Source organism: Scyliorhinus torazame, chromosome 21 (genome assembly GCF_047496885.1).
Source record: "Scyliorhinus torazame isolate Kashiwa2021f chromosome 21, sScyTor2.1, whole genome shotgun sequence".
NCBI lineage: Eukaryota > Metazoa > Chordata > Chondrichthyes > Carcharhiniformes > Scyliorhinidae > Scyliorhinus > Scyliorhinus torazame.
Window position 1 is genome coordinate 114,653,391 of NC_092727.1, and position 13,062 is coordinate 114,666,452.

At 44.8% G+C, this 13,062-nt stretch overlaps 1 protein-coding gene across 4 annotated transcripts in view; it reads left to right on the plus strand.

Annotated features, from left to right (window-relative positions):
* Positions 1–13,062, plus strand: part of LOC140398533 (signal transducer and activator of transcription 5B-like) — a 190,263-nt gene that overhangs the window by 106,139 nt on the left and 71,062 nt on the right. For 2 of the 4 annotated variants that reach the window (XM_072487310.1, XM_072487309.1), the window contains exon 4: positions 12,196–12,301. The gene's annotated coding sequence lies outside the window, so the exon portion shown is untranslated. The remainder of the gene's footprint in view (positions 1–12,195; positions 12,302–13,062) is intronic. The other 2 variants (XM_072487312.1, XM_072487311.1) reach the window with 1 other exon arrangement.

A 13,062-nucleotide genomic window follows, 5' to 3' on the forward strand; every position in this document is an offset into this window, starting at 1 on the left:
TAGACCGAGCTAACAATTCCACAATCAACGCATCACATCTTAGCCCTGGAGTCTTGCCATGAATGGTGGTGGACAATTAAACTCACTGGAACAAAGAACATAGAACATTACAGCGCAGTACAGGCCCTTCGGCCCTCGATGTTGCGCCGACCTGTGAAACCACTCTAAAGCCCATCTACACTATTCCCTTAATAGAAGGCTCCATAAATAACCACATAGATTATCATAGAATTTACAGTGCAGAAGGAGGCCATTCGGCCCATCGAGTCTGCACCGGCTCTTGGAAAGAGCACCCTACCCAAGGTCAACACCTCCACCCTATCCCCATAACCCAGTAATGCCACCCAACACTAAGGGCAATTTTGGACACTAAGGGCAATTTATCATGGCCAATCCACCTAACCTGCACATCTTTGGACTGTGGGAGGAAACTGGAGCACCCGGAGGAAACCCACGCACACACTGGGAGGATGTGCAGACTCCGCATAGACAGTGACCCAAGCCGGAATCGAACCTGGGACCCTGGAGCTGTGAAGCAATTGTGCTATCCACAATGCTACCGTGCTGCCCAATGATAGAGGAGCCCAGCGCACCATTGCATAAGATAAGGTTGAAGCATTCGCAACATTTTTCAGCCAGATGTGCCAAGTGGATGATCCATGACGACCTCCGTAGTAGGTCCCCAACATAACAGATGCCAGTCTGCAACCAATTCGATTCACTCCACGTGATATCAAGACCTGAGAGCGCTGGATAGTGCAACGGCTGACAATATTCCAGCAATAGTACTGATGACCTGTGCTCCAGAACCTGCAGCACCCCTAGCCAAGCTGTTCTACAACACTGGCATCTAACCCGGTAATGTGGAAAATTGCTCGGGCATGTTCTGTACAGAATGAACAGGACAAATCCGGTCTCGGCTTCAGGATTTCTCTGCAAGAGTTCTTTAGGGTAGTGTCCTTGGCCCAACCATATCCAGCTGCATCATCAATGACATTCCTTCCATCATAAAGGTCAGAGGTGTGGATGTTTACTGATGACTGCACAATGCTTAGCACCATCTGCTACTTGTCAGATACTGAAGTCGTGCAGCCCAAATGCAGAAAGACCTAGACAATATTCAGGCTTAGGCTGACATGTAACATTTGTGGCACACAGTGCCAGGCGATGACCACCTCAAAAGGAAGATTTAACCATCGTCCCATAACATTCAAAGGCATTATTATTGCAGAATCTCACTATCAACATCCTAGGAGGTTACTGTTGACCAGAAACTGTACTGGACCAGCCTTATAAATACAGTAGCTACAAGAGCAGGTCAAACACTGGGAATCCTGGTTATAGATGTTTCAGTAAGATTAGGGAGGGTGGTAAAAGAGGTGGGGGGGGGGGGGCATTGTTAATTAGAGATAGTATAACAGCTGCAGAAAGGCAGTTTGAGGAGGATCTGCCGACTGAGGTAGTATGGGTTGAAGTCAGAAATAGGAAAGGAGCAGTCACCTTGTTGGGAGTTTTCTATAGGCCCCCCAATAGCAGCAGAGATGTGGAGGAACAGATTGGGAAACAGATTTTGGAAAGGTGCAGAAGTCACAGGGTAGTAGTCATGGGTGACTTTAACTTCCCAAATATTGAGTGGAAACTCTTTAGATCAAACAGTTTGGATGGGGTGGTGTTTGTGCAGTGTGTCCAGGAAGCTTTTCTAACACAGTATGTAGATTGTCCGACCAGAGGAAGGGCAATATTGGATTTAGTACTTGGTAATGAACCAGGGCAAGTGATAGATTTGTTAGTGGGGGAGCATTTTGGAGATCGTGACCACAATTCTGTGACTTTCACTTTAGTAATGGAGAGGGATAGGTGCGTGCAACAGGGCAAGGTTTACAATTGGGGGAAGGATAAATACGATGCTGTCAGACAAGAATTGAAGTGCATAAGTTGGGAACATAGGCTGTCAGGGAAGGACACAATTGAAATGTGAAACTTGTTCAAGGAACAAATACTACATGTCCTTGATATGTATGTCCCTGTCAGGCAGGGAAGAGATGGTCGAGTGAGGGAACCATGGTTGACGAGAGGTTGAATGTCTTGTTAAGAGGAAGGAGGAGACTGTAAGGCTGAGGAAACCAGGTTCAGACAGGGCGCTGGAGGGATACAAGATAGCCAGGAGGGAACTGAAGAAAGGGATTAGGAGCGCTAAGAGAGGGCGTGAAAAATCTTTGGCGGGTAGGATCAAGGAAAACCCCAAGGCCTTTTACACATGTGAGAAATATGAGAATTACAAGAGCGAGGGTAGGTCGGATCAAGGACAGTAGCGGGAGATTGTGTATTAAGTCTGAAGAGATGGGAGAGGTCTTGAACAAATACTTTTCTTCAGTATTTCCGACTGAGAGGGGCCATATTATTGGAGAGGACAGTGTGAAACAGACTGGTAAGCTCGAGGAGTTACTTGTTAGGAAGGAAGATGTGTTGGGCATTTTGAAAAACTTGAGGATAGACAAGTCCCCCGGGCCTGACGGGATATATCCAAGGATTCTCTGGGAAGCAAGAGATGAAATTGCAGAGCAGTTGGCAATGATCTTTTCGTCCTCACTGTCAACAGGGGTGGTACCAGGGGATTGGAGGGTGGCGAATGTCGTGCCCCTGTTCAAAAAAGGGAATAGGGATAACCCTGGGAATTACAGGCCAGTTAGTCTTACTTCGGTAGGCAAAGTAATGGAAAGGGGACTGAGGGATAGGATTTCTGAGCATCTGGAAAGACACTGCTTGATTAGGGATAGTCAGCACGGATTTGTGAGGGGTAGATTTGTTGCCTCACAAGTCTTATTGAATTCTTTGAGGAGGTGGATGAAGGTAAAGCAGTGGATGTCGTGTACATGGATTTTAGTAAGGCATTTGATAAGGTTCCCCATGGTAGGTTTATGCAGAAAGTAAGGAGGCATGGGATAGTGGGAAATTAAGCCAGTTGGATAACGAACTGGCTAACTAATAGAAGTCAAAGTGGTGGTGGATGGCAAATATTCAGCCTGGAGTCTAGTTACCAGTGGCATACCGCAGGGTCCTCTGCTGTTTGTGATTTTCTTTAATGACTTGGATGAGGGAGTTGAAGGATGGGTCAGTAAATTTGCAGACGATGCGAAAATTAGTGGAGTTGTGGATAGTGAGGAGGGCTGTTGTCGGCTGCAAAGAGACATGGATAGGATGCAGAGCTGGGCTGAGAAGTGGCAGGTGGAGTTTAACCCTGAAAAGTGTGAGGTTGTCCATTTTGGAAGGACAAATATGAATGGGAATACTGGGTTAACGGTAGGGTTCTTGGCAATTGAACATAGAACAATACAGCGCAGTACAGGCCCTTCGGCCCACGATGTTGCACCGAAGCAAAAGCCATCTAACCTACACTATGCCATTATCATCCATATGTTTATCCAATAAACTTTTAAATGCCCTCAATGTTGGCGAGTTCACTACTGTAGCAGGGAGGGCATTCCACGGCCTCACTACTCTTTGCGTAAAGAACCTACCTCTGACCTCTGTCCTATATCTATTACCCCTCAGTTTAAAGCTATGTCCCTTCGTGCCAGCCATTTCCATCCGCGGGAGAAGGCTCTCACTGTCCACCCTATCTAACCCCCTGATCATTTTGTATGCCCCTATTAAGTCTCCTCTTAACCTTCTTCTCTCCAACGAAAACAACCTCAAGTCCATCAGCCTTTCCTCATAAAATTTTCCCTCCATACCAGGCAACATCCTGGTAAATCTCCTCTGCACCCGCTCCAAAGCCTCCACGTCCTTCCTATAATGCGGTGACCAGAACTGTACGCAATACCCCAAATGCGGCCGTACCAGAGTTCTGTATAGCTGCAACATGACCTCCTGACTCCGGAACTCAATCCCTCTACCAATAAAGGCCAACACTCCATAGGCCTTCTTCACAACCCTATCAACCTGGGTGGCAACTTTCAGTGATCTATGTACATGGACACCTAGATCCCTCTGCTCATCCACACTTTCAAGAACTTTACCATTAGCCAAATATTCGGCATTCCCGTTATTCCTTCCAAAGTGAATCACCTCACACTTCTCTACATTAAACTCCACTTGCCACCTCTCAGCCCAGCTCTGCAGCTTATCTATAATCCCTCTGTAACCTGCTACATCCTTCCACACTATCGACAACACCACCGACTTTAGTATCGTCTGCAAATTTACTCACCCACCCTTCTGCGCCTTCCTCTAGGTCATTGATAAAAATGACAAACAGCAACGGCCCCAGAACAGATCCTTGTGGTATTCCACTTGTGACTGAACTCCATTCTGAACATTTCCCATCAACCACCACCCTCTGTCTTCTTTCAGCTAGCCAATTTCTGATCCACATCTCTAAATCACCCTCAATCCCCAGCCTCCGTATTTTCTGCAATAGCCTACCGTGGGGAACCTTAACAAACGCTTTGCTGAAATCCATATACACCACATCAACTGCTCTACCCTCATCTACCTGTTCAGTCACCTTCTCAAAGAACTCGATAAGGTTTGTGAGGCATGACCTACCCTTCACAAAGCCATGCTGACTATCCCTGATCATATTATTCCTATCTAGATGATTATAAATCTTGTCTCTTATAATCCCCTCCAAGACTTTACCCACTACAGACGTGAGGCTCACCGGTCTATAGTTGCCGGGGTTGTCTCTGCTCCCCTTTTTGAACAAAGGGACCACATTTGCTATCCTCCAGTCCTCTGGCACTATTCCTGGAGCCAATGATGACATAAAAATCAAAGCCAAAGGTCCAGCAATCTCTTCCCTGGCCTCCCAGAGAATCCTAGGATAAATCCCATCAGGTCCCGGGCAATGTGGAGGAGCAGAGAGATCTTGGGGTCTATGTTCATAGATCTTTGAAAGTTGCCACTCAAGTGGATAGAGCTGTGAAGAAGGCCTATGGTGTGCTAGCGTTCATTAGCAGAGGGATTGAATTTAAGAGCTGTGAGGCGATGATGCAGCTGTACAAAACCTTGGTAAGGCCACATTTGGAGTACTGTGTGCAGTTCTGGTTGCCTCATTTTAGGAAGGATGTGGAAGCTTTGGAAAAGGTGCAAAGGAGATTTACCAGGATGTTGCCTGGAATGGAGAGTAGGTCTTATGAGGGAAGGTTGAGGGTGCTAGGCTTTTTCTCATTAGAACGGAGAAGGATGAGGGGCGACTTGATAGAGGTTTATAGGATGATCAGGGGAATAGATAAAAGTAGACAGAGACTTTTTTCCCCGGGTAGAACAAACCATTACAAGGGGGCATAAATTTAAGGTGAATGGTGGAAGATATAGGGGGGACGTCAGAAGTAGGTTCTTTACCCAGAGAGTAGTGGGAGCATGGAATGCACTGCCTGTGGAAGTAGTTGAGGCGGAAACATTAGGGACCTCAAGCAGCTATTGGATAGGTACATGGATTACGGTAGAATGATGGGGTGTAGATTAATTTGTTCTTTATCTAGGACAAAAGTTTGGCACAACATCGTGGGCCGAAGGGCCTGTTCTGTGCTGTATTTTCTATGTTCTGTGAGTAACTCGCCTCCTGACTGCCCAAAGGCACAAGTCAGGAGTGTTATGGAATATTTTCTGCTTACCTAAATGAGTACAGCTCCAACAACTCAAAATGCTTGACACCATCCAGGACAAAGCAGCCCATTTGATTGCTACCCCTTCCAGAAACATTTAATCCCTCCACCACCGACGAACAGTGGCAACCATGTACATCACCTACAAGATGCATTGCAGTAGCTCACCATTGTTCCTGAGGCTACACCGTCCAATTCCATGACCAGCACTATTTAGAGCAGCAGATACCTAGGAACACAACCACCTGGAGGTTCCCCTTCAAGTCACTCACCATCCTGACATGGAAATGTATTGCCGTTACTCCACTGTCGCTGCGTCAAAATCCTGCATCACCTTCTGTAACAAAACTGTGGGTATACCTACACCTCCGGGACTATGGTGGTTCACGAAGGCACCTCACCATCTTTTGAAGGGCAATTGGGAAAGGCAATAAATGATGGCATAGACAGCCGTGTCCACATCCCGTGAATATTTTTAAAATATGTGAATATTTTAAAAATATGGCTGGAGGCTTGCAGCTATGCGACTAGTAAATGTTGGCAATGTTTTCATTCAAAATGTTGACATTCAAGGATTGCTCAAAATGTTCACATTGATAAGAAGTGCACGTCACACAAAATTACTTTCATTATAGCTAATTCTGAAGCATTTCTGTGCTGGTTCAGTGAATCATCACAATGAGTGGTTGATCTATGCAGACTTGGAAGGTTCCAAGCTAAAATCCATTGTGTTGAAGTGATTGTTTTGAGCTGGGGTAATGTTTCTTATTTGCATTCTTCCCTGCATTGCGGAGGTGAGAATCAGCTGGGAGTCCTTTCCTGATCTGTGCCCTGTGAAGGTCATGCATCTGTACATTGTAATTGACTGCTGCTGAATCACTTGGACACATTAACTGGCCTCATAAACAGGAAAACGAGCTACCTTTGAAAGGTACTTCTGACCAACTAGCTCCAATGAAACCACATGCTCGAACAGGCTCAATCGTTTGCATTTTTGTTAGATGTTATACTGGATTAGTCCGTGATCCTGAATTCTATGCCAAGGTTCCATCTCCCTGAATAACAGGAATGTGTCTACCTTTACCTGCCAACATCTAGGTTCGACAACAGCTAAACTCTGAATGAACAACCCTCTTCACAGTACTTGAGCTCAATGTTGTCAAGTAATTCTTTTCGAACAAACTGAGGCTTCGGCTTTGAGCAAATCAACTCTTTACTTGAATCAATTAAAAGTACTGTAATTTACATGCTTCACTCTTTTTGTTTTTATCAAAAGTAATAAAGTTTTCTGTTTAATCCTTAAGTTTCTCGGTTGCGAGGCAGAACACTGGCCCTGTCTCTGCTGTCTAACTCATCAGATGTGGGCACGATAGTTAGTTTATAGAGCTGTAGGTCAAAAAGACTACAAAGAATATCCAGCATTCTACTTTAGAAGACCCCACATCTTCACTCCAGGTATAGCTAACAATGAAAACCACTAACACAGCATGGCAATCAGCTAGCCTGTTTTGAAATTGTATGGGACAGCTTGACTTATTGACCTGTGCCAAATAGTTCATATTACATATGATAGCTTGTAATTAGCACCACACACAGCCAGCTATCAAAGATAGTATCAAATAGAACAGCAGCAGTGGCTATTTCATTTTGGTTTGCTTGATTTTCAAGGGTCAAAAAAGTGTTTCTATTCTGGGATATATGGAGGGTGTAGTGAATTATACTAATATAATTTGCAGAAATTGAAATCTGTATCCAAATACTGGCATCATTTCAATGATCCCGATCATATTTCTCATTTTTGAACATTTTAGTGTGCATAAATGCCAAAAAGGAAACAAGTGCAGGTAGCGCATGTTTGAATGCATCTTTGTAAGACAGTTTAAGGTCAATGAAGAATATTAACTAGTTCTTCAACTTTTCATGTGCTCATTCCTGAATTTGGTTTCCTACATCAGGCTACAAATCCAGTTGGTGTATCCATTCTGTTGTAGAATAAAAATGCTAGCGCAAGAGCACACCTCTCCTGTGCTGTTGCTTGTTCTTCAAAAGATAGTATTGACTGCAATCTCTTCTCCATATTCTTTTAATTTCTCTCTTCAGTATTTCTGCAATGCGTCTGGATTAACTGTGGTCTGTTCCACACTTGCCTCCAAAGGCAGGACTCATGTCAATAGGATATCATCATTATGCTGAATTATATGGTCATTTCTCATAATTATCATAGAATTTACAGTGCAGAAGGAGGCCATTCGGCCCATCAAGTCTGCACCGGCTCTTGGAAAGAGCACCCGACCCATGGTCAACACCTCCACCCTATCCACATATAACCCAGTAACCCCACCCAACACTAAGGGCAATTCTGGACACTAAGGGCAATTTATCATGGCCAATCCACCTAACCTGCACATCTTTGCACTGTGGGAGGAAACCGGAGCACCCGGAGGAAACCCACGCACACACGGGGAGGATGTGCAGACTCCGCACAGACAGTGACCCAAGCCGGAATCTAACCTGGGACCCTGGAGCTGTGAAGCAATTGTGCTATCCACAATGCTACCGTGCTGCCCGAGTTGTGTTTTTAAATTCGTGGTAATTTTCCTTTTTGTTTGAATGCCGTAACATAATGCACGCATTACCTTAGACATAGACATAGAATTTACAGTGCAGAAGGAGGCCATTCGGCCCATCTAGTCTGCAACAGCCCTTGGAAAGAGCACCCCACACCTCCGCCACATATCCGTAACCCAGCAACCCCACCCAACTCTTTGGTCAGTAAGGGCAATTTAGCATGGCCAATGCACCTAACCTGCACGTCTTTGGACTGTGGAAGGAAACCGGAGCACCCGGAGGAAACCCATGCAGACATGAGGAGAACGTGCAGACTCCATACAGACAGTGGCCCAAGCTAGGAATCGAACCTGGGACCCTGGAGCTATGAAGTGACAGTGCTAACCACTGTGCTAGCATGCCGCCATGTTTGTAGGTATGAATTAACATTGGTGACGAAGTATAGGGCAGCACGGTAGCATAGTGGTTAGCACAATTGTTTCACAGCTCCAGGATTCCAGGTACGATTCCCGGATTGGCTCACTGTCTGTGCAGAGTCTGCACGTTCTCCCCGTGTCTGCGTGGGTTTTCTCCGGGTGCTCCAGTTTCCTCTCACAGTCCAAAGATGTGCAGGTTAGGTGGATTGGCCATGCTAAATTGCCCTTAGTGTGCAAAATTGCCCTTAGTGTTGGGTGGGGTTACTGGGTTATGGGGATAGGATGGAGACGTGGGCCTGGGTCGGGTGCTCTTTCCAAGAGCCGGTGCAGACTCGATGGGCCGAATGGCCTCCTGTACTGTAAATTCTATGAGTATATAGTAGGAAATTATTTTTTAAAGTCTCCTTGGTCAATAAAACCCATCCTAGTTTAGGCATCTGTATTAGAAATTGTTGGTGGAGAAGTGCTGTGTAACTGGAAGAGTTACTTCCTCCCCAGTGCAGCCGGTGACTCCCGGGAGTCGGGTGACTGTGGCCTCAAACAGGCTGCGCATATTCAGATGAACCTAATAGATCATTTAAATATGATTATCTGGATCATGCCCAGCGAGGGCATGATCCAGATCACACCTGGCATGGTGGATCGGGTGACTCTCGAGCGGTTTGGTGCCCGGCGCAAAGCCTGTTTTGGACCTCTCCCGCGATGCACCCAGCGTAATGGGATCGTCGCCGGACCCAAAGAGATGGGAAAATCCTTAATCTTTATTAAACAAGGAAAATATGCTATTGCCTCTTTTTAAAAACCATATACATTGTTCAAGTACTACCATTAGATGTTAGTAAAACACAATGTATATTTATGTAAAAACATTAGTGTAGCCTGTGAATCCTTTTTGGTGGAAATTTTGAAGGTACTAAAGGGAACAGGTAGCGCAAATTGGGGAAACTATTTCTTCTACTGGGAGAGTCCAGGACTAGGGGGCTAGACAGAAAATTAGAGCCAGATCTTTCTGGAGTGAAATTAGGAAACACTTCTACACACACAGGCTAGCAGAAGCTTGGACCTCTTTTCTGTAAAGAACAATAATGCTAGATCAAATGTTGATTTTAAATCTCAGATTTGATGGATTTTTGTTAACCAAAGTTATAGAGGGGTACATATGGACATGCAGCAGGAGTAGACCATTCAGTCCCTTGAGCCTGCTCTGCCATTTGATAAGATCTTGACTGATCTGACATCCCACCTACCCCTGATAACCTATCACCCTTGCATACCAAGACTTGGTAATGTGTTGGATACACATTACTGTGGTGGTTTGAAAAATGTGGCAAGACAAAAGTGACCCAATTGAGTTCTGAATTATTTCTCACAGACCGAATTGCTGTTGCATGACATCACAGGACAACACACACGAAGCATGTGAACATTGTTGATGAGCAAAACTTCTGGAATGTTGCACATGTCCTGCACAGCCTATTGTTATGCCTTTCCTATGGAGGTTTCTTCAGTAGTTTGAACAATTGCCTTCAAAGACTAAAGCATTATAAAATAATAATTCAAATCTTGTACTTATTTTCTGGCACATCATTTGCATCTATACATAGGATTATCCTAGCATAACATGGGTGAAAAACACTTGGGGGACACATTATTTTCAATCTTGTACTGTTTAGAAGGCACTGGCCCTTGTTAGATGCTTTGCCCAAATTTCTTTCACCCATTCTTGATCCAAGGGTTGGTCATGTTATGAATATGCCTTCTCTACTGATTTCTATTCTCCACTGCCCTCACGGACTGTCGTGTAGAGAGGCCAGTCCATGCTTTGATATTATTCATCCACGCCATTTTGGGTCTTCCTTGTGCATTGTTTCCAGGTCTTTTGCCTGGCATTATCTTTTGCCTGGCATTATCTCACTTTCTAAACACTCCCCTCCTCTTCGCATGATATGACCAAAATTGCACAAATATGAGCTTGGAGAGTAACTATGCATTTATCCTTTTCTTGCAAGGGGTATGAGTATCGCTAGTTAAACCATCATTCATTTTTCATCCCAGATTGCCCTCCATAAAGTGTTGGTGAGCTGCCTTCTTGAACAGCTGCAATCCATGTAGTGTAGGTACACCCACAACACTGTTAGAAAGGGAGTTCCAGGATTTTGACCCAGGGACAGTGAAGGAATAGTTCCAAATCAGAATGGTATGTGGCTTGGAGGGGAACTTGCAGGTAGTAATGTTCCATGTATTTGCTGTGCTTGTCCTTCTAGATGGTAGTGGTTGCAGGTTTGGAAGGTGCTGTCAAAAGAGGTGAGTTGCTGTTGTGCATCTTGTAGATGGCACACACACCTCTCTCTCGACGTCAGCGGTAAAGATGGTTGATGGGGTGCTAATCAAGTGGCTGCTTTGTCCCAGATGATATTGAGTTTCTTGAGAAGCCACACTCACAGCATGTGGAAACTATTCTATAACGTTCCTGACTTGTGCCTTGCAGATGGTGGGTGGGCTTTGGGGAATCAGGAAATACTCACTTCAGAATTTCCAGAATTCTCACAACTACAGTATGTATATGGTTGGTCCAGTTCAGTTTCTGGTCACTGATAATCCCCAGAATGTTGATGCAGGCCAAGCCCAAACTTTCTATTTCATATTTATGTAGTTTCCAGCAGGAGGAGCTGGATGGCAATCAGAAGGGGCAGATCGGGCAGCACGGTAGCACAAGTGGATAGCACTGTGGCTTCATAGCGCCAGGGTCCCAGGTTCGATTCCCTGCTGGGTCACTGTCTGTGCGGAGTCTGCACATTCTCACCGTGTCTGCGTGGATTTCCTCCGGGTGCTCCAGTTTCCTCCCACAGTCCAAAGACGTGCAGGTTAGGTGGATTGGCCATGCTAAATTGCCCTTCGTGACCAAAAAGGTTAGGAGGGGTTATTGGGTTACGGGGATAGGGTGGAAGTGAGGGCATAAGTTGGTCGGTGCAGACTCGATGGGCCGAATGGCCTGCTTCTGCACTGTATGTTCTATGTTCTAAAACCTTCGAGCTATGTTCCATGTTTCCTTCATTATTGAACCAGATGTGTTTTTTATGACAATCAATGATGGCCTCGTGGAAATTTAATTCCAGTTTCTAAATTGAATTCAATTCATCTGCCAAGGTGGGATTCATACCCAGAACACTGGATTATAAATCCAGTGACAATACCACTATGCCGCCCTTAGTCTGTGATCAAGTTAAGGGAAGGAGGGATTAACTAACAACAAATTTCATGATGCAAATGCCAGTGCCGGAACTTCCCAGACAGACGGAACACAAGTTGGCCACTTGTTTAAAGCAAATACGTAGCTGTGCAACAAAAATTAATGAGTGAATAGGCCACAAATAGACAACAAAAAAAGAGACCATTAATCCCAGTATCACTAAAACAGAATAAGTCATTTACCTCTTAGATATTTGTGGGCAGTTGCTATATGCAAATTGTCTGCCATATTTCTCTACATTTCAACAGCAACCTCTATCCAGAAGTTTAATTAGTTGTGGAATGTTTTGGGATGTCCTGATGTTATGCAAGATGCAATATAAATCTAAGCTGTTTCTTTTCTGTGTATGTAGAACACAATTTAATCAGGAAGTGACACTGATTGACATTATTATCAAATGTAGCAGTGTTGGTGGTAAAGAAGAAGAAGCTGCTTGGTGAGATAAAATCAAGACCGAGGTAAGTGTTTCACATTGAGGCATAACACATTACATATGTGTGAACTAACATGAAATGCCATGTAATACCAGCTGTAATGAAGACTCATTTATGATCTGAAATAATGCAGTCAAAAATTGAGTTTAATGCTCAATTAAAATGTTTTAATTCCACAGAACGATAATGTGATTTAAATTAAATACTTTGATTTTGCTATGTCAGTAAGGTAAACTGATTAAAATTACAAAATATTTCTGAGGTGCTGTTCCTGATTATTTCCTGACCATTGGAGGATCTGCTTCCAGCTCTGTCAGTATTTAAATCAAGGTTATGTTCAGTTTATTATTTCATGGGGTGTGGGCGTGGCTGGCATTTATTGCCTATCACTAATTCCTATCCTTTGAACCGAATGGCTTCATAGATTTCATAGAATTTACAGTGCAGAAGGAGGCCATTCGGCCCATCGAGTCTGCACCGGCTCTTGGAAAGAGCACCCTACCCAAGGTCAACACCACCACCCTAGCCCCATAATCCAGTAACCCCACCCAACACTAAGGGAAATTTTGGACACTAAGGGCAATTTATCATGGCCAATCCACCTAACCTGCACATCTTTGGACTGTGGGAGGAAACCGGAGCACCCGGAGGAAACCCACGCACACACGGGGAGGATGTGCAGACTCCGCACAGACAGTGACCCAAGCCGGAATCGAACCTGGGACCCTGGAGTTGTGAAGCAATTGTGCTATCCACAAGGCTACCGTGCTGCCCCCGTGCTGGCT